At 38.0% G+C, this 22,138-nt stretch overlaps 2 non-coding genes across 2 annotated transcripts; both read left to right on the top strand.

Moving 5' to 3' along the window:
• The first annotated feature begins 1,328 nt into the window (after positions 1–1,328).
• Positions 1,329–1,436, top strand: LOC130983609 (small nucleolar RNA R71). Its single transcript, XR_009087591.1, has one exon. It is a non-coding gene; the product is annotated as a small nucleolar RNA R71 (small nucleolar RNA).
• A 4,383-nt stretch (positions 1,437–5,819) lies between these two features.
• LOC130932224 (small nucleolar RNA R71) lies at positions 5,820–5,923 on the top strand. Its single transcript, XR_009067384.1, has one exon. It is a non-coding gene; the product is annotated as a small nucleolar RNA R71 (small nucleolar RNA).
• Positions 5,924–22,138: the final 16,215 nt, after the last annotated feature.

A 22,138-nucleotide genomic window follows, 5' to 3' on the forward strand; every position in this document is an offset into this window, starting at 1 on the left:
TCTTCAATCTTCACCAAAACATCCTCTACAAGTCCATGAGCTTGTTTTCTTGAGTTGTCTGCCATCTCTAATGAAATTCTTGCAGCTTGCACCTCAAAGATCCCTAGCTTCTCCATTACAGAGAGAGGCATGAGGTTTATACTTGACCCTAAGTCACACAGAGCATTCTTGAAGGTCATGGTGCCTATGGTACAAGGTATTGAAAACTTCCCAGGATCTTGTCTCTTTTGAGGTAATTTCTGCCTAGACAAGTCATCCAGTTCTTTGGTGAGCAAAGGGGGTTCATCCTCCCAAGTCTCATTTCCAAATAACTTGTCATTTAGCTTCATGATTGCTCCAAGGTATTTGGCAACTTGCTCTTCAGTGACATACTCATCCTCTTCAGAGGAAGAATACTCATCAGAGCTCATGAAAGGCAGAAGTAAGTCCAATGGAATCTCTATGGTCTCATTTTGAGCCTCAGATTCCCATGGTTCCTCATTGGGGAACTCAGTGGAGGTCAGTGCACGCCCATTGAGGTCTTCCTCAGTGGCGTTCACTTCCTCTCCTTCCTCTCCAAATTCGGCCATATTTATGGCCTTGCACTCTCCTTTTGGATTTTCTTCTGTGTTGCTTGGAAGAGTACTAGGAGGGAGTTCAGTAACTTTCTTGCTCAGCTAACCCACTTGTGCCTCCAAGTTCCTAATGGAGGACCTTGTTTCAGTCATGAAACTTTGAGTGGTTTTGATTAGATCAGAGACCATGGTTGCTAAGTCAGAGGGGTTCTGCTTAGAATTCTCTGTCTGTTGCTGAGAAGATGATGGAAAAGGCTTGCCACTGCTAAACCTGTTTCTTCCACCATTATTGTTGTTGAAACCTTGTTGAGGTCTCTCTTGATTCTTCCATGAGAAATTTGGGTGATTTCTCCATGAAGAATTATAGGTGTTTCCATAGGGTTCTCCTAGGTAATTCACCTCTTCCATTGAAGGGTTCTCAGGATCATAAGCTTCTTCTTCAGATGAAGCATCCTTAGTACTGCTTGGTGCATTTTGCATTCCAGACAGACTTTGAGAAATCAAATTGACTTGTTGAGTCAATATCTTGTTCTGAGCCAGAATGGCATTCAGAGTATCAATCTCAAGAACTCCTTTCTTCTGACTTGTCCCATTGTTCACAGGATTCCTTTCAGAAGTGTACATGAATTGGTTATTTGCAACCATTTCAATTAGCTCTTGAGCTTCTGTAGGCGTCTTCTTCAGATGAAGAGATCCTCCAGCAGAGCTATCCAAAGACATCTTGGATAGTTCAGAGAGACCATCATAGAAAATACCTATGATGCTCCATTCAGAAAGCATGTCAGAGGGACATTTTCTGATCAATTGTTTGTATCTTTCCCAAGCTTCATAGAGGGATTCTCCATCCTTCTGTCTGAAGGTTTGGACTTCCACTCTAAGCTTACTCAATTTTTGAGGTGGAAAGAACTTTGCCAAGAAGGCATTGACTAGCTTTTCCCATAAGTCCAGGCTTTCTTTGGGTTGTGAGTCCAACCATGTCCTAGCTCTGTCTCTTACAGCAAAAGGGAATAGCATAAGTCTGTAGACCTCAGGGTCAACCCCATTAGTCTTGACAGTGTCACAGATTTGCAAGAATTCATCTAAGAACTGATGAGGATCTTCCAATGGAAGTCCATGGAACTTGTAATTCTGTTGCATTAGAGAAACTAATTGAGGCTTAAGCTCAAAGTTGTTTGCTCCAATGGCAGGGATAGAGATGCTTCTCCCATAGAAGTCGGGAGTAGGTGCAGTAAAGTCACCCAGCACCTTCCTTGCATTGTTGTTGTTGTTGTTGTTTTTGGCTGCCATGGTTTCTTCCTCTTTGAAGAATTCGGTTAGGTCCTCTACAGAGAATTGTGCCTTAGCTTCTCTTAGCTTTCGCTTCAAGGTCCTTTCAGGTTCAGGGTCAGCTTCAACAAGAATGCCTTTGTCTTTGTTCCTGCTCATATGAAAGAGAAGAGAACAAGAGAATGTGGAATCCTCTATGTCACAGTATAGAGATTCCTTGAGGTGTCAGAGGAAAAGAAAAATAGAAGAAAGAGGTAGAAGAATTCAAACTTAATGAGATAGAGTTCGAATTGTGCATTGAAAAGGAGTGTTACTCCATAAATAGAAGGATGTGAGAAGAGAGGAAGAGCTTTTTCGAAAATTAAGTTAAAGAATTTGAAAACATTTTGAAAAAACACTAATTAATTTTCGAAAATAAGAGTGGGAAGAAATCAAGTAATTTTTGAAAACGATTTTGAAATTAGAAGTCAAAAAGATTTGATTGAAAAATATTTTGAAAAAGATGAGGTTAAGAAGATATGATTGGTTTAAAAAAAAATATGTGATTGAGAAGATATGATTTGAAAACAATTTTAAAAAGATTTGATTTTAAAAAATAATGACTTGCCTAACAAGAAAAGATATGATTCAAACATTAAACCTTTTTCAATAGAAAAGGCAACATACTTGAAATGTTCAATCAAATCATTAATTATTAGCAAGTATCTTTGAAGAAGGAAAGAAATTGATTTTGAAAACATTTGATTGAAAAGATTCGATTTGAAAAAGATTTGATTTTGAAAAACTTTGAAAACTTGAAAAAAATTGATTTGAAAACAAAATCCTCCCCCTTGTGCCATCCTGGCGTTAAACGCCCAGAATGGTGCACATTCTGGCGTTTAACGCCCAATGCACTACCTTTTTGGGCGTTAAACGCCCAACCAGGCACCCTGGCTGGCGTTTAAACGCCAGTCTGTCCTTCTTCACTGGGCGTTTTGAACGCCCAGCTTTTTCTGTGCAATTCCTCTGTAGTATGTTCTGAATCTTCAATTCTCTGTATTATTGACTTGAAAAGACACAAATTAAAAATATTTTTTAATTTTTAATAATGAGGAATAATCAAAATGCAACTAAAATCAAATAACAATGCATGCAAGACACCAAACTTAGCAGTTTGTATACTACTGACACTAACAAAATGAGAATGCATATGAGAAACAACAAAACACTCAAGTCAATAGAATTCAAAGATCAAAACAAGGAAATCATCAAGAACATCTTGAAGATTAATGAAGACACATGAATGAATGCAAGAAGAACAGAAACATGCAATTGACACCAAACTTAAAATGAGACTCTAGACTCAAACAAGAAACATAAAATATTTTTGGGTTTTTTTTATGATTTTGTATATTTTTTTTTGGATTTTTCGAAAATTAAGTGGAAAAGAAAATAAAGGTATCAAAATTCTTAATGAGAATTCCAGGAATCATGCAATGTTAGTCTAAAGCATTAGTCTAAAGGAATTAGACATAGCTAGCCAAGCTTCAGCAGGACATTGCATTCAAGAGCTAAGTTGATGAGGATCAATCAGCTTTGGTGATGATAAGAATATCACCTTGAAACACTAGAATTCATTCTTAAGAACTCTGAAGAAAAAATAACTAATCTAAGCAACAAGATGAACCGTCAGTTGTCCATACACGAAACAATCCCCGGCAACGGCGCCAAAAACTTGGTGCACGAAATTGTGATCACTACAACTTCGCACAACTAACCAGCAAGTGCACTGGGTCGTCCAAGTAATAAACCTTACGCGAGTAAGGGTCGATCCCACGGAGATTGTTGGTATGAAGCAAGCTATGGTCACCTTGTAAATCTTAGTCAGGCAGACTCAAATGGGTATAGATGATGAATAAAACATAAAGATAAAGATAGAGATACTTATGTATATCATTGGTGAGAGCTTCAGATAAGCGTATGAAGATGCCTTCCCTTCCGTCTCTCTGCTTTCCTACTGTCTTCATCCAATCCTTCTTACTCCTTTCCATGGCAAGCTTATGCAAGGGTTTCACCGTTGTCAGTGGCTACCTCCCATCCTCTCAGTGAAAACGTTCCTATGCTCTGTCACAGCATAGGCTAATCAGCTGTCAGTTCTCGTTCAGGCCGGAATAGAATCCATTGATTCTTTTGCGTCTGTCACTAACGCCCCGCCTGCTAGCAGTTTGAAGCACGTCACAGTCATTCAATCATTGAATCCTACTCAGAATACCACAGACAAGGTTAGACCTTCCGGATTCTCTTGAATGCCGCCATCAGTTCTTGCCTATACCACGAAGACTCTGATCTCACGGAATGGCTGGCTCGTTTGTCAGGCGAGCACTCGGTTGTCAGGCGATCAACCATGCATCGTGTATCAGGAATCCAAGAGATAAACACTAAAGCCTCGTATGCTTGTAGAACAAGAGTGGTTGTCAGTCACTTTGTTCATGAGTGAGAATGATGATGAGTGTCACGGATCATCACATTCATCAAGTTGAAGAACAAGTGATATCTTGGACAAAGAACAAGCGGAATTGAATAGAAGAACAATAGTAATTGCATTAATACTCGAGGTACAGCAGAGCTCCACACCTTAATCTATGGTGTGTAGAAACTCCACCGTTGAAAATACATAAGAACAAGGTCTAGGCATGGCCGAGTGGCCAGCCTCCCAAAGTGAGTTCAATCATAAAAACATGATCAAAAAGCTCTCCAATACAATAGTAAAAGGTCCTATATATAGAGAACTAGTAGCCTAGGGTGTACAGAGATGAGTGAATGACATAAAAATCCACTTCCAGGCCCACTTGGTGTGTGCTTGGGCTGAGCAATGAAGCATTTTTCGTGTAGAGACTCTTCTTGGAGTTAAACGCCAGCTTTTATGCCAGTTTGGGCGTTTAACTCCCATTTTGGTGCCAGTTCCGGCGTTTAACGCTGGAAATTCTGAGGGTGACTTTGAACGCCGGTTTGGGCCATCAAATCTTAGGCAAAGTATGAACTATTATATATTGCTGGAAAGCCCAGGATGTCTACTTTCCAACGCCGTTGAGAGCGCGCCAATTGGGCTTCTGTAGCTCCAGAAAATCCACTTCGAGTGCAGGGAGGTCAGAATCCAACAGCATCTGCAGTCCTTTTCAGTCTCTGAATCAGATTTTTGCTCAGATCCCTCAATTTCAGCCAGAAAATACCTGAAATCACAGAAAAATACACAAACTCATAGTAAAGTCCAGAAAAGTGAATTTTAGCTAAAAACTAATAAAAATATACTAAAAACTCAACTCAAACTACTAAAAACATACTAAAAACAATGCCAAAAAGCGTACAAATTATCCGCTCATCAAGGACCTTGTTTCACTCATGAAACTTAAAGTGGCCTTAGACAGATCAGAGACTATGTTTGCTAAGTTAGAGGAGCTCTGCTCAGAATTCTCTGTCTATTGCTGAGAAGATGATGGAAAAGGCTTGCTATTGCTGAGCCTATTTTTTCCACCATTATTAAAGCCTTGTTGAGGCTTTTGTTGATCCTTCCATGAGAAATTCGGGTGATTTCTCCATGATGAATTATAGGTGTTTCCATAAGGTTCAACCATGTAATTTACCTCTGCCATTGCAGGGTTCTCAGGATCATAAGCTACTTCTTCAGAAGATGCCTCTTTAGTACTGTTGGATGCATTTTGCCATCCATTCATACTTTGAGAAATCATGTTGACTTGCTGAGTCAAAATTTTGTTCTAAGCCAATATGGCATTCAGAGTATCAATTTCAAGAACTCCCTTCCTCTGAGGCGTCCCATTATCCACGGAATTCCTCTCAGAAGTGTACATGAATTGGTTATTTGCAACAATGTCAATGAGTTCCTGAGCTTCTGCTGGCGTTTTCTTTAGGTGAATAGATCCACCTGCAGAATGGTCCAAAGACATCTTGGAAAACTCAGATAGACCATAATAGAATATATCTATTATGGTCCATTCTGAAAACATGTCATAAGGACACTTTTTGGTCATCTGCTTGTATCTTTCCCAAGCTTCATAGAGGGATTCACCATCTTTTTACTTGAAGGTCTAAACATCCACTCTAAGCTTTCTCAGCTTTTGAGGAGAAAAGAATTTACCCAAGAAGGCCATGACCAGCTTATCCCAGGAGTCCAGGCTATCTTTAGGTTGTGAGTCCAACCATGTTCTAGCTCTGTCTCTTATAGCAAAAGGGAAAAGTATGAGCTTGTAGACTTCAGAATCTACTCCATTAGTCTTAACAGTCTCACAGATCTGCAAGAACTCAGTTAAAAACTGGTAGGGATCTTCTGATGAAAGTCCATGAAACTTGCAGTTCTGTTGCATTAGAGCAACTAGTTGAGGTTTCAGCTCAAAATTGTTTTCTCCAATGGCAGGAATTGAGATGCTTCTTCCATCAAATTTGGACGTAGGTTTAGTATAATCACCAAGCATCCTTCTTGCATTATTGTTGTTGGGTTCGGCTGCCATCTCCTTTTCTTGTTCGAAAATCTCAATAAGGTTGTCTCTGGATTGTTGTAATTTAGCTTCTCTTAATTTCTTCTTCAGAGTCCTTTCAAGTTCAGGATCAGCTTCAACAAGAATGCCTTTTTCCTTGTTCCTGCTCATATGAGAAAAAAGAGAACAGAAAAGGAAGAGGAATCCTCTATGTCACAGTATAGAGATTCCTTTATGTTAGTAGAAGAAAAAAGGGAATAATAGTGAAGAAGAATGGAGATTCCAAACACAAGGGTGAGGATAGGGGCAGAGATTTGAGATGAAGAGAAGTGTTAGTAAATAAATAAATAAATAGAAGAAGATGAAGGGGGGAGAGTTCGAAAATAAATTTGAAAAGGAGTTAGTAATTTTCAAAAATTAAAGGAAGAATTGAAATTGAAATTTAAATTTAAAACCATTAATTAATTAAAAAGAATTTTGAAAAATGGGTGAGATATTTTCGAAAATTAGAGAGGGAAAAGTAGTTAGGTGGTTTTGAAAAAGATAAGAAACAAACAAAAAGTTAATTAGTTAGTTGGAAAAGATATTAAAATCAATTTTGAAAAGATAAGAAGATAAGAAGTTAGATAAGATATTTTGAAATCAAATTTTTTAAAAAAGATATGATTTAAAAAGATATGATTTTTAAGAAAAAGATATTTTGAAAAAGATTTAATTTTTAAAATTAAAATTGATTACTTGACTAACAAGAAACTAAAAGATATGATTCTAGAATTTAAAGATTGAACCTTTCTTAACAAGAAAGTAACAAACTTCAAATTTTTGAATCAATCACATTACTTGTTAGTTAAGTTTCGAAAATTTGAAATAAAATTAAGAAAAATATTTTGAAAAATGTTTTCAAGTTTTCGAAAATCATAAAAAATGAAAAAGATTTTATTTTTGAAAAAGTTTTTGAAAAGATAAGATTTTTTTAAAATTGAAAATTTGACTTGACTTATAAGAAATAGCTAAGTTTTAAAAATTTTTGACTAAGTCAACTCAAATTTTTGAAATTTTGAGAGAAATAAGAAAAAGATATTTTTTATTTTTGAATTTTTAATGAGGAGAGAGAAAAACACAAATATGACCTAAAACATAAAAATTTTGGATCAAAACACAAGATGCATGCAAGAACACTATGAATGTCAAGATGAACACCAAGAACACCTTGAAGATCATGATGAACATCAAGAACATATTTTTGAAAAATTTTTTATGCAAAGAAAACATGCAAGACACCAAAATTAGAAATCTTTAATGCTTAGATACTATGAATGCAAAAATGCGCATGAAAAACAATAAAAGACACAAAGCAAGAAAACATCAAGATCAAACAAGAAGACTAACCAATAACAACTTGAAGATCATGAAGAACACCATGAATGCATGAATTTTCGAAAAAAATGCAAGAACAAGATGAATATGCAATTAACACCAAACTTAAAACATGACACAAGACTCAAACAAGAAACACAAAATATTTTTTATTTTTATGATTTTATAAAAAAATTTTTGGTTTTTATTTTTTTTTTCGAAAATTGTTTTGGAAAACGAAAAAGAAAAGAAAAATTTTTGAAAGATTTTTTAAATCTTTTTTGAAAAGAAAATAAAAAGAAAATTACATAATCTGAGCAACAAGATGAACCGTCAGTTATCCAAACTCGAACAATCCCCGGCAACGGCGCCAAAAATTTGATAGGCGAAATTGTGATCATCAACAATGGCTCCAAAGACTTGGTGCTCTCAAACGTGAATCACACTTTGTCACAACTCCGCACAACTAACCAGCAAGTGTACTGGGTCGTCCAAGTAATAAACCTTACGTGAGTAAGAGTCGATCCCACAGAGATTGTTGGTATGAAGCAAGCTATGGTCACCTTGTAAATCTCAGTCAGGCGGATAATAAATGGTGATGGAGTTTTCAAAAATTAATAATAAATAAACAGAAAATAAAGATAGAGTTACTCATATAATTCAATGGTGGGAATTTCAAATAAGTGTATGGAGATGCTGTGTCCTTTCTGAATCTCTGCTTTCCTACTGCTTTCATCCAATCCTTCTTACTCCTTTCCATGGCAAGCTGTATGTAGGGCATCACCGTTGTCAATGGCTACATCCCATCCTCTCAGTGAAAAGGGTCCAAATGCTCTGTCACGGCACGGCTAATCATCTGTCGGTTCTCGATCATGTCGGAATAGAATCCATTGATTCTTTTGCGTTTGTCATCATGCCCAACAATCGCGAGTTTGAAGCTCGTCACAGTCATTCAATCCCAGAATCCTACTCGGAATACCACAGACAAGGTTTAGACTTTCCAGATTCTCATGAATGCCGCCATCAATTCTAGCTTATACCACGAAGACTCTGATTTCACGGAATGGAAGGCTTGGTTGTCAGGCGAGGGTAACCATGCGTCGTGCATCAGGAATCCAAGAGATACACACTCTAGCTCTCGCTTGTAGAACGGAGGTGGTTGTCAGGCACGCGTTCATAAGGATGGATGATGATGAGTGTCACGGATCATCACATCCATCAGGTTGAAGTACGAATGGTATCTTAGAACAAGAATAAATTGAATTGAATAGAAAGTAGTAGTAATTGCATTAAAACTCGAGGTACAGCAGAGCTCCACACCCTTAATCTATAGTGTGTAGAAACTCCACCGTTGAAAATACATAAGTGGTAGTCCAGGCATGGCCGAATGGCCAGCCCCCCAAAACGTGATCACCGGATCAAAAATATCATCCAGGATGTCTAATACAATAGTAAAATGTTCTATTTATACTAGACTAGCTACTAGGGTTTACAGAAGTAAGTAATTGATGCAGAAATCTACTTCCGGGGCCCACTTGGTGTGTGCTTGGGCTGAGCTTGATCTTTACACGAGCTGAGGCTTCTCTTGGAGTTGAACGCCAAGTTGTAACGTGTTTTTGGCGTTCAACTCTGTTTCGTGACATGTTTCTGGCGTTTGACTCCAAAATGCAGCATGGAACTGGCGTTGAGCACCAGTTTACGTCATCTAATCTCGAACAAAGTATGAACTATTATATATTTCTGGAAAGCTCTGAATGTCTACTTTCCAACGCCATTAAGAGCGCGCCATTTGGAGTTCTGTAGCTCCGGAAAATTCATTTTGAGTGTTGGGAGGTCAGAATCCAACAGCATCAGCAGTCCTTTGTCAGCCTTCTTATCAGAGTTTTGCTCAGGTCCCTCAATTTCAGCCAGAAAATACCTGAAATCACAGAAAAACACACAAACTCATAGTAAAGTCCAGAAATATGAATTTAGCATAAAAACTAATGAAAACATCCCTAAAAGTAACTAGATCATACTAAAAACTACCTAAAAACAATGCCAAAAAGCGTATAAATTATCCGCTCATCAGGAAGTTTCCATCATAACACTAACTATCAATCTCACTTTTTAACTCACTAACTTGTTTAACCTACTAACGTCATTTCTTTTTTTTACTTGACTCGTTAACCTTTCTTTCGAGTTATGATGATGAATGTGCCTAATACATGAGCATTATGTTACATTGATTGAAATGTTGAATTCTTGGTTTATGGCTACGTTTTCTGTGCTTACATCCATTCCAAGTTTTCAAAAATGTAGTCCACACCATAATTACTTGCCATCCATCTTACATCTTGAACATGCTTTTACTTGCTTCATGCTATTTGCTTAACTTCTTATCTTTCATTCTATTCTAATTTTCAGGATGTCAGACAAAAGAAAAGGGAAAGCATCATCTTCCAAAAAGAGGAAGAAAATACCAGACCCCACTTTTGCCTCACTTCTAGCTTATGCTCAAAGCCCTCTAAATGACATAGATAAAGCAAACCAATTACCACCGGCTCAGGATACGGTCAAATTTCCCAATCTCTACTGTGAACTCAGATTTCCAACCTACAATTCAAAGAATCTGAATATTGAGAAGAAGCTAGTTATCCCATCAGATTTGACCGACATCATCCACCAACGCATTGACCGGATGGGTTTAGCTTTTGTGGATAGAGAGTTGAGCCGGGTGAACCAGTCTTCGGCGCAAGAATTTTACTGTAATTTCTTCCGCCACACCATTGACTCGGTACTTGTTAGAGGGATTGAGATACCTATCACAGAGCAGGCCATTAAGGATGCCCTTAACTGCCGGCCTAAGACCGGTGACACTAATGCCTTCCTACAGGCTGAGATAGAGCTTCACTGCATGATCTTCGATTTTGATGCACTGAGAGCAGTGGTAGCCACTCCGGAGGCCCTTTGGGTTATGGATGCTGAGAACACGGCACCCAAGGGGATGCACTTCAGTTATCTGAGCCGAGAGGCCAAGACTTGGCAGCAGATCTTCGCTCACTACCTCATGCCTACTACCTATTTTACAGAGATCCCGGTTGCTATGCTGATCTTGATCAGCTGTGTGCTAGAGGGGAAAGAGGTTTATTACCCCCAGCTGATCAGGTGATTTATGTGGAGAGCCCATATCAGAGGCACATTTCCTTTCCCGGTTATGATCACTCAGATGATTCAGAGGGCCGAAGTTCTGTGGCACCAGGATGATGTATCGCCACCTCCACCGCTCCCTGCGAAGGAGCCAGTTACTATTCCATGGGGATCATGGGTGCACGAGAAGCCTGCCTCCTGACACCAATCTCGGGCTAGAGCAGCAGTTGAGGGAGCTGGACCCTCTTCATCATCAGCCCCTACAGGAGCATCTACTTCAGCAGCAGCACTTCCTTTACCACCACCACCAGCACCTCAGCCGACTTACTTACTGGTTCAACGTCTCTTCTGATTCATGGAGCGCAGCAAGCGCCATATCATGCGTCGCCTGGATCGGATTAACTAGATGTTTGTGGCCCAGGGCCTTGAGCTGCCCCCTCTTCCAGAGTCCTCCGGTTCATATGAGGAGACCCATGAGGAGGAGCATGCCGATTTACACGACGAGGGTACTCATGAGGAGAAGTCGGTTCACATGGAGGTACCATCTCAGACTCAGGAGACTCAGCCTCAGCCGGTACCAGAGCCAAAGCCTACCGGTGTACCTATCCCTGATCCTCAGGATTAGCATCGGGGACGATGCTTGATCTTAAGTGTGGGGAGGTTGCCGGTGGCACCATTAGAGGACCGGTGAACATTTTGGCATATTTCCTAGTTATATTACCTAGTTATCTTATTTTGCGCACTTTTGTATATATTTGTCATTTTGGATATTTTGGATGCTTTTACCTTAGTTGTTGCATACTCTGTTATTTTGGATATTTTGGATGCTAGATTTCATACTTTTAGTGGCATTTTTCTTTATATAGTTATCTTTTCAGTTTGTGGTTGTGATTAGAAATTGTTTTGGAGTTGATAAAACCTAGTTAGCCCTTTTTGCATAAGAAATTATTTTTGATTGAAAAAGGAAAGGGTAAACTAGGGAATTTTGAATCTCTCAATCACAACAATGCTTAGTCAAATATCGAGATTTTCTAAGAAACTTAACTATAGGACACCACCCCAATTGATTGGAAAAATTTTATGGAACTTGCTTGAATTATCTATATTTTGTGAAACATGTTTTGAGCTAAGAACACAAGCAAGTGAGTTTTGAGCCTATTGATGTGGTTACATTTTATAACCACCTATTTTTCCCTTCTTGTGTGCAATTATTCTCTTTCTATGATTGTGATCCTTGATTTGCCTAATTCTATATGTCCAATTATTCCCTGTATTCATGCATCTATATGATTGAGGCCATCATTTTATTAGCTCACTTAACCAAATAAGCCTTACCTTTTATCAACCTTTGTTAGCCAATTTTGAGCCTACGTTTAACCCACTTATTTCTCATTTTAGCACATTACAAGCCCTAAAGCGGAAAATAATAAAAGTCTCTTGTTTGGATCTTTGATTAGCTTAGGCTAATGAGAGTGCTTATTTTCAAGTTAAGTGAGGATTGGGAACATTGGTTGGGATAAAAGGAATGTTTTGTATTTTTATATTTGGGAATTGGATGTATGCTCATGTATTGATTAAGTGTAAGACCTTATGCATTGATATTCTTGAAAGAAAAGAAGAAAATAAACAAAAAAAAAGAAAAACAAAAGAAAAGAAAAGAAAAGAAAAGAAAGAAAATGTAGAAAAAGAAAGGATAAGAAAAGCAATAAAAGGGGACAAAATGCCCAAAGTAAAGTTCGAATAAGATCAATGCATAAGTGTTGTGAGATGAAAAGAAAATGCATGAGTATATGGAAAAGTGAAAGATGGGTAGTTAGGTTAGAATTCAATTATATAGGTCACTATATAGGTTAGGTGGAAAAGTTTAAGCTCATCAAAGGTCCAAATTTTAGTCCACTTATCCATATATGAACCCACCTTGACCCTAGCCCCATTACAACCTATAAAAAGACCTCATGATGAATGTATGCATGCATGGATTAAGTGTTGATTGTTAGAAGAAGATCAAATCTTGGAAAAGCATGATTAGGAGAGATTTGAGTGAATTAACCCTTAAACACTTGAGTGAAAAGAGCGGATACACATCCGGTGAGGGTTCCCAAGCTCAATTACATGTTTTTCACCACTATCATCTATATTCATGCAAGATTGACTCTTTTTGATAACTCAATGCAATTGTGGTTTGGACTTGATTCCTATTGCCATAGCACTTGTGCTTACACATGTTTTCTTGGGAATTGACGTGTTTGGACCAAGCATTTTCATTCATTATAGGTAATTGCATTTAGATAGGTTCATATAGTTTAGTTGCATTCAATAAATGCCATACCCCTTAGTTCCTTCTTATTTTAGCATGAGGACATGCTAAGGTTTAAGTGTGGGGAGGTTGATAAACCCCGTTTTTAGGGTTTATCTTGTGTTGAATTTAGAGCATTTTGATAACCTTTTCTCACATTTAGCCAATGAATTAGCATAGTTTTGTTATCTCTCCCGTATTTTTGCTTGAATGTAAAAACATGCTTTTTAAGCCTTTAAGTTGGTAATTTTAATTCATCCTTGATTCCATAAGATGTCTTGATGTGTTTGCTAGTAATCTCAGGTTAAAATAGGCTAGGCATGGTTCAAAGGAGCAAGGAAGTAAGCATGCAAGTGGAGAGAAGCATAAAAAGCCAAAGAAGTAATCTCAGCCAAGGACGCGCACGCGCACAAGGCACTTGCGTGCACATTGCAATATTGACCAGGGACGCGTACGCGTACCGTGCGCGTCCGCGCCGAAGGCCGCACGTGATTTTTAAACAGAACTTGTGCCCAGCGATTTCTGGCAAGCTCTGGGGCCCAGTTACAACCAATTTTGGCACCCAAGTGCTTTAAAGGACCAACGATTGAAGGGGAAGGCATCATTCTATCATTCTAGCTTAGTTTTAGATAATTGATTCACATTAGGATTAGTTAGAAGTAGTTTCTAGAGAGAAAAGCTCTCACTTCTCTCTAGAATTAGGATTAGGTTTAGGTTAATCACTCTTCTTAGATCTAGGTTTAATTCATGCTTTGATTTACTTTTCCTCTATCAATTCTTACTCCTATACTCTCCTTCTCTCTAGTTTTGTATTTAAATTCTTGTAATTCTTCACTTTGTTGTGGATCTATTGGTGTTCTTTTGTTTTCTTTTAATAATGCAATTTAAGGTAATTCATGATAATTGTGATTTTCTTGATTGTTGTTGTTAATTCTTTACATTCAATTATTGTTAGAATTCTTTCTTATTGTGATTTACTATACTTTTCTTTTGTACCTTCCAAGTGTTTGATGAAATGCTTGGGAGGATGTTAGAATAGAATTTTATATTATTGGCTTGGGAAGATAACTTAGGAGCTCTTGAGTTACTAATATCCAAGTGATTGATAGTTGATAGCCATTGACTCTAGCTTTCATTAATTCAATTAGTGGGAACTAAGATTTATGGACTTGGATTGATATAACTCACTTGACTTTCCTTTGCTATTAGTTAGAGGATGACTTAGTGAGATTGATCCTTGCAACTTTCATAATTGTGGTTAGTGATAATGATATAGGTCCTTGACCATCAAACTTTGCCAAGACTGTTTTGTTAATAAAATTCCATTACCATTTATTATTCATGTTTCTCATCTAAAACCCCAAAATAAATAAATCCATAATCAATAACAAGAACACTACCCTGCAAGTCCTTTGAGAGATGACCCGAGGTTTAAATACTTCGGTTTATAGATTTTAGGGGTTTGTACTTGTGACAAACAAATTTTTGTATGAAATGATTATTGCTTGGTTTAGAAACTATACTTTACAACGAGATTTCATTAGTGAAATTCTAAACCGTCAAAAATCTAATCATCAGATGCGAGGTCAAAATTGTCTGCCAACTTGGACTCCGAGAAAGAAGGAATGAAGCACTCGGTGTCTATTTCAAATGAGAATTTGCATGTGATGTCGAAGGAGAATCTTCTCATGATGTCCTAATATCAAACAATCTATATTACTTTCCAGAGAGTGGAGAAAGACGTGCCCTTGGAGTAGTTGTGGAACTTTGTCTTGAGGATATAGTGGATGTTATCGAGGTTGGAGGTGATATTATTGAAGACGTGGAAGTGGATGCTTTTGGTTGGTGAAGTGCAGAGGAGGTGGATGTACCAGTCACAAAGATTTAGGAAATGTGTGGTCCATGACATGTTGAGGTAGGTGCGACACGTGTGACAATTACACCATGGTTTAATCTTAAAGCTAAAGAGGAGGAAGGAAAAGTTGGAAAAGAAGATTGTGAAGGTGAAGAAGAAGAGTATGAATGTTAGGGTTATGCAAGATACGATAAAAATTGAGGAAGAACAGTGTCGTTTTCGAATAAAGGAGTCAGGGATCATTTTGTCCTTTGTTAGAGTTATCAGGGATCATTTTGTCCCATGTTAGAGTTTTCAGGGACCATTTTATCTTCCATTAGAGTTGACTGAGCCAAGGACCTAAGTGACTGACGGAATTAATTGTTAGGGACCAATCGAGTAATTAATTTTAGTTGAGGACTAAAATGTCTAGTTTGAAATTCTTTGAGGACTAAAATGGGTATATACTCAAAAAATAATACAAATCTGACGGTCAGATTTGGGGGTTATAATTTTTTTTTCACAAAACTGACCCACCGATTTGCTTATCTTTTAAAAAAGTTTTCACCTCACACAAATCTGATTTCTCTATTACCTCAAATTGGACCTAAGTTTTGTTTAGAAACAAAATTTAGCCTCCGATTTGTGAATTCCGATTAAAACAAAATTTATCTCCATATTCATAAAAATACACTATTTTTCATAATTAAGTATAACACATTTCAAATTTCTATAACTAAAAAAATTAGCGGTAGCAAACTAGCAATCATCGTACCTGCCAATTTGAGCTGAGTTGGCAAGGAGAGAGATTTGCTAGAATAATGCTTTCGAAGAGGAATATTTGGAACAAAGATGCCATAACACTCTCCATTATACTTTTTATTCAGCAAATAGTACGGGTTTTCAGTTAGGACTAATCAGCAAATAGTACAGTTTTTAGTTAGGACTTGGGGTTGGGGATGTTGCTGCTCATAATCAACGTTGGTTAGTTGATCAAATCATCAAAGTATCAAACGAACCTGTTTGATAAACTAAACAATCTAAGGTGAATAGTTCTTTGGTGCTTGATTGTTTTATACTAATGTTGATGCACAAACAAATTGATGATTGGATGAAAGAAAAATGAGTTAATAGTCAAAATCGTCCCTGAAAGTTACCTCGATCTCTATATTAGTCCCCGAAAGATAAAGTTAATCAAAATCCTCCCCAAAAGATGACGGGTATGACCACGTTCGTCCTTCCGTCATCTCCGTCGTTGAGCTGGCTAAGGTTGGGTGACGTGGTCCATTAACTGCCCACGTGGACGACGTCTACATGTACGCTGGGGTTGCTGACAAGGTAAGTATGTTAAAATAATTCAAATCAATCCCTTGGATGATGAACCCTAATCCTAAATTTGATGATAAATAAGTCGCGGTCAAGAATCATATGGCCATAGAGTTGGGTAGAACTTGGAATTGTTGGGTCGCCAGAAAGATGGAGACGGGAAATGGAGGTCGTAGTGGTGGTATGTCTTTTCGGTCGCATGACAGTAATGGTTCCAGTGCTTCAATGCGAATGAGGATGAAGACTCATGAGGAATCATGTTTCTGTGGGTTGAAGGTTGTGATAAAAAAATCTGGGACAGCAGAGAACCCAGATAGATTATTCCATGCATGTCCAAGGTACCGGGTGAGTGGTGTTGAAAAAGTTGAAGGTTTTTCATCTTGTTCTGTGTTATTGGGTGTTTTTCATTATTTTCTTCTCTGATTTATGAATTTGCAGAAGGGTAGTCACTGTAATTACTTTAAGTGGGTTGATGATGACGACTATCAAGCAGTGGTTGAAGGTGGTGCAAAGGAAGATTCTAAATTATAGGTTGAAAGTGACTATGATGAATGGAGGGTGAAGGTGGCATGGAGATTGGGTAACTTGGAAGCTGAAGTTAGATATTTGAAACTGCTAATAATCTTGATGTTTGTGATAGTTGTAATTAATGTGATCCTTTGTTGTTTGATATGTACTTCCAAGTAAACACAATTCTGTTGAAATGTAATGGTGTATTGAGTTGGATGGTTTGAATGAGAATAGATATTTGATTAGTGTTGTTTAAGATTAACTCCAAACTCTCAATTACTGGATGTATGGAATATTGCAAATTAATCAATATCACTGTTGCTAAACAAAGTAAGTAATAAAAGTAAGCAGTCATAATATTGTGCTGCCATTCAATGCTAATTGTCACATTGTCTTAAAGATAAGTACCACAACAAATTCATAAGGTATCCAATCCTAAAAATGAAGGCTACACCAAAAGAGAAGGGTAGATACAACTTTCAGATTACACATAACCATAATGTTTAGAATGGTTTTTCATTTGCCCTATACAAAAAAACTAAAGCAGCCCTATACATTGTTTTCTAATCAAAGTGGTTTATCATTCTTCCTTGGGTGCTTGAAGCTTAGAGTAGGCACAAAAGTCATAAAGTTGGTCAGCTTCTTAGCAGTTGCAGAACTTGTCCCTTTGATGGTCTCAACCGAGATAGCCACTGGTGCAGCTGCAGTAGGTTTATGGGGGATCTAGCTCTTGCTTTCGCTTTAATCACCTGTAATTTAGGTGGCCTAGCTACAACTTCATCCTACATAAGCCAATACCAAAAGCACTTGTTAGCTTATAAAATAAAGGTGATATTTTTCTAATAATTGAGCAGTGATTATACAACATGTTGTGTAGCTTGGGTTGGTAGAATGCTTTCAGATTGCCTGATGTCAATCTCTGTAGGGGGCTGGATGAGTGATGGAAGTGAAGGCAATGGTGCTCTTGCTTCTGAAGCATTATCATGTTCTACAGGGACAGTATTCACTTTAGGGTCAGCACCATCTGCAACAGGAGCAACAACTGCCAGTTGCAGTTGCATCTGCCTAGCATTTTTCTCAGCATCCAAGGCTTTCTTCTTTGCACAGCCTCTTTTGTTGTGGCCAATCTCACCATAGTACATGCATCTGATTGGGTTGTACTTTCTTTTCATCTTTGTCTTTGACCCAATTGGCTGTTCATCATTCTCTCTTCTTCTTTTTTTCATCGGTCTTCCAGGTTTGGGTTTAAATGGGGGGTGTGACTGGAGCAGGATATGGTGTTTTATCCCATAGATCTTGTCCTTTAACCAGATTGACATTGAAACAATAAGTCCTCCTATATGCTTCCATCTTCAACCAGTCATGACAGTACTCTTCAGCCCTTTTGTCATTCTTATCCTGTATGGCTGATATTGCATGCATACACGACATACCTTTTCAAACAAATTAAATTATTAATTAAAATGTGTAACATGACTGAAGATAACTTATCTAAGTGTTAAAATTGTTACCTGTGAGTTGCCAAAACCTACAAGTGCATGTGCGCTTTCCCAGGTCAACAACCATATTGGTTGGCCAGCTATGCACTTCGTACAATTCTTCTTTTTCATCACCACACCACTGAGGAGCCCAATGGCTAGACAAGGTTGTCATTGCTTCAAGTCTACTTTGCTGAACAAGGGGAAGAATTCATTAATAGTTCTGTAACTTCTTCCTATTTTCAATCATGCTCTTGATGATGATCCTTCTAACTTCCTCAGCTAAGGTCAGGATGGGCTTGCTCCTTTCGTGCTTGATTTTGGCATTGAACGACTCACATGCGTTAATGCATATGTTATCCACCTTTGGAACCTCACTGAAATGCTTAGTCAATGCATCTTTCAGCCACTTGTCAAGATACTCCCAAGCTTTCTCATTTATCAACTTAACTCTGTTCATGTTTCTATTAAACTCATTTGTTGTCCTCGACCTTGTGCATTCCCACACCAAATCTTTTAACTCATAGCTTGACCACTGCTTTGAGAAATTGCACCACAAATGCCACACATAGAATCGATGGTGGATTCTTGGAAACACCTCCTGAACAGCAAGGATTAAACCCTAAAGAGAAGACAACACACAAAAAGATACTTAATCGAGTTAGTCCCTTAATAAATTTTATTAAATCAAAACAGTCCCTCAAACCTTTTCATTAAATCAAAACAGTCCCTAAAATGTATTATCGTATATCAATATCATCCTTACCTTCTGCATATCCGAGATGAAGCACCATTTGTTCTCCCTGTAGTCTCTCAGATCCTTGTGAAGTAGCTCCACATGCTGTGAGGATTTGACTCCCATGCAATGTCTTTAGAAATGCTCCATCCAGTCCTATCAAAGGTCTACAACCTGCATTAAACCCCCTCTTACAAGCATCAAGACAGACATAGAATCGTTCAAACAGGGGAGGACGCTCGGGCATGGGGATGACACCAACTTGTATTGTGGATCCGGGGTTGCTAGTTAGTAGTTCATTAGCATAGTCCCACACCAATCTGTACTGTGCTATTTCATTACCCTCTACAACCTTTCTAGCAGCTTTCAAGGCTCTAGTAATACATGTGCTATTCAAATACACATTACACTTTCTTACAAACCAGTCATAAACCTCTCGATGCTTCATAGTGGGATGCTTCCTAAGCTTAGGTACTAATCTACTAAGTGTCCAGGTTTGGATGGCAGCTCTATTCTTCCTCCTTCTTGGACAGGTGTGACTATCAACTAGAGTTTTAATTTGCCAAAACCCATCTTGTTTGTTACATGCATAATATACAACCCATGGACAATCTTCAGTCTTACAAACAGCTCTAACTCTAACTTTATCATTCTTTATGAATAAAATATTTCTACCCCACTGAATTGTGTAATCCCTAGTAGCTTGCATATATTCGGCCTTTGACTTAAATATCATACTAACCTCAAATTTCAACAGCCCAAACTTAGTTTTCTCATTAAATTGAGGGTATACCATTGGTGATTCCTCATCAGAGTCCAACTATTTAGCAGAATCTTTTGAATGCTATGAGTCAGCATCTGAGTCACCTTCAAGGTCATCAACATCCTCATCTAAATCTGCCAAGAGAAAATTCAACACATTAGCTAACCTAATCAGTTGCCAAATAAATTAATTAACCAATAACCCTAAGGAAGTAAACATACTAGAGTAAGAGCTTTGTTCATCTTCAGAACCCTCATAGCTAGAGTCATCAGTTTTTATTTTCTTTGTCCCCTAATCTGGTCTTAGGAGGTTTATGCTTCTCTCTGGCCTCAGATTTGATGTCCTTTCTTGCACCACTTTTCCTATTGTCAGTCTCACTATCACTGTCACTGCTATACAGATTGTCTCCTACAACTTTAGAAGGCTTATACAATTCATCTTCAGTACTCTCATATGATTCATGAGAATCATTGTCTTCTTCCTAGATGGGAGCTTGTTTCACATGTCTTCCAGATCTGGTCAGTCTGTAACCACTGCCACCATCTTTGTTCTTATTACCATTACCTTGTGAGTTCTTGGTTGTTTGAGATGGTGTATTGGATTGAGGTGGAACTGTATTACCCTAATGGGTGACTCTCTTGGGCTGAGGGTGGGGTTTGATGGGCTGCGAAGGAGTCTTCATGGACTGAGTTGTAGCCTAGCTGAGCTTGTAGGCTGGTTTAGTAGGCTGAAAATTGGGCTTCATGGCTGGTTTCTTGGAATGAGAGTTGGGCTTCATAGTTGGTTTGTTGGGCTGAGAACTGGGCTGTGAAATTGGCTTAGTGGACTGAGGGGTTTGTTTGTTGGACTCAATGTGTCTAGTAGTAAGCATCTTGGCAGGTTCAGAATGGCGCTTCTTAGCTTGGGAAGAGTTCTTTTGGTTGCTACTTTCTGCTTCCACATTGACAACATCTTCAACCATGTTGTCTACTATACATGGCTGTGAAATACAGTGCTCAAGGTAAATATTGATCACATGTTGGTTTCTCCTACAATCTTTACACATCGCTGACTAAGCTTCTCAACCCGGATGAAAGGGGTACTTCAGGAGCTTTCCACCAACAGTTTCCAGCTTCAATGTATCCCAACTCCTTATAGTAGCCCCTTACAAAGAACACATCAAGTGTGTCTCCATCAACACCCATCAAGACTTCCGTATTGTGGGTTCATATATCATGTCTCCATCAACATAGTTTTTAAACATTCCACCATGGTGAAATACAAAAGTCATGGAAGGACCCTCCATCTATAACATTAGAGACGAAAATCCCATTAACAAACATAGGAAAATGTACCAAAACATACCCTAAACCCAAAACGAACATGCAACAAACAAATAGAACCATCACTAAAATGAAACACCCCTACCTAACAAATCATCACAAAGCCAGTAACAACAAAGCATTCTAACCCACTCATATCATATAAGAACAGTCATACAAATCCTTAGTCACCCTAAACCTTACCCAGAATTAGAGGAACCTATGAGTCACGCCATTAGGAAGACATCACGCCACACAATAACTCAAAAAACAAGAAAAAAGGTTTCATCCTTACCCATATAACCCTCGTGATGAATTCCTCTACTATCAATGTTACTCCAGGAGACGATCACCTCTGTATCCAGTACCGATACCTCTTTTGTTTTACTCGTCTTCCAACACTGACGAAGGTTGACGGCGTGGTTCAAATGTTGGGTCAAAGGCTTAGGCCATGGCTTAAGGTAGACGAAACATTTTGGAGCGAAATAGAGTGAGATGCTTGTTAATAGATGGGGTGATGCTTTGCAACGTTTTGAATCTCTCCTAGATACTAAACGACGTTGCATCAAGACCTGGAGGCCATTGAATCAAAATGGCGTCATTTTGTTACTGTGCCACGCGGGCAGTTAACAGAACACATCACCCAACGTTACCAAGCTCAGCGACGAAGATGACAGAAGGACGAACGTGGTCATGCCCGTCATCTTTCGGGGACGATTTTGATTAACTTTATCTTTCGGGGACTAATATGGAGATCGAAGTATCTTATAGGGACGATTTTGACTATTAACTCAAAGAAAAATAGATCCAAGTATTCTTATTTAGTTATATTTATTTTTTTATAGACATTGATCTAAATTATTATACAAAATTACCCTTAAATCTTCATTTTTTTTCTTCTTTCTTTAACAGATTAGGGTCGTAAATAAACTTTAGTTATATAAGATTTATGCTTCCATTTGGTTACGTGGGAATCATCGATTTTATATAATTGAACTTTTATTTATATAACAAGGACCATTAACCCTAATTTATTAAAATATAAAAAATGAAAAACATAAAAAATATAAAAATATTTTTAACATAACAATTTGATTCAATATTTTTTAAAAAATAAATA

This window comes from Arachis stenosperma, chromosome 5, assembly GCF_014773155.1.
Source record: "Arachis stenosperma cultivar V10309 chromosome 5, arast.V10309.gnm1.PFL2, whole genome shotgun sequence".
NCBI lineage: Eukaryota > Viridiplantae > Streptophyta > Magnoliopsida > Fabales > Fabaceae > Arachis > Arachis stenosperma.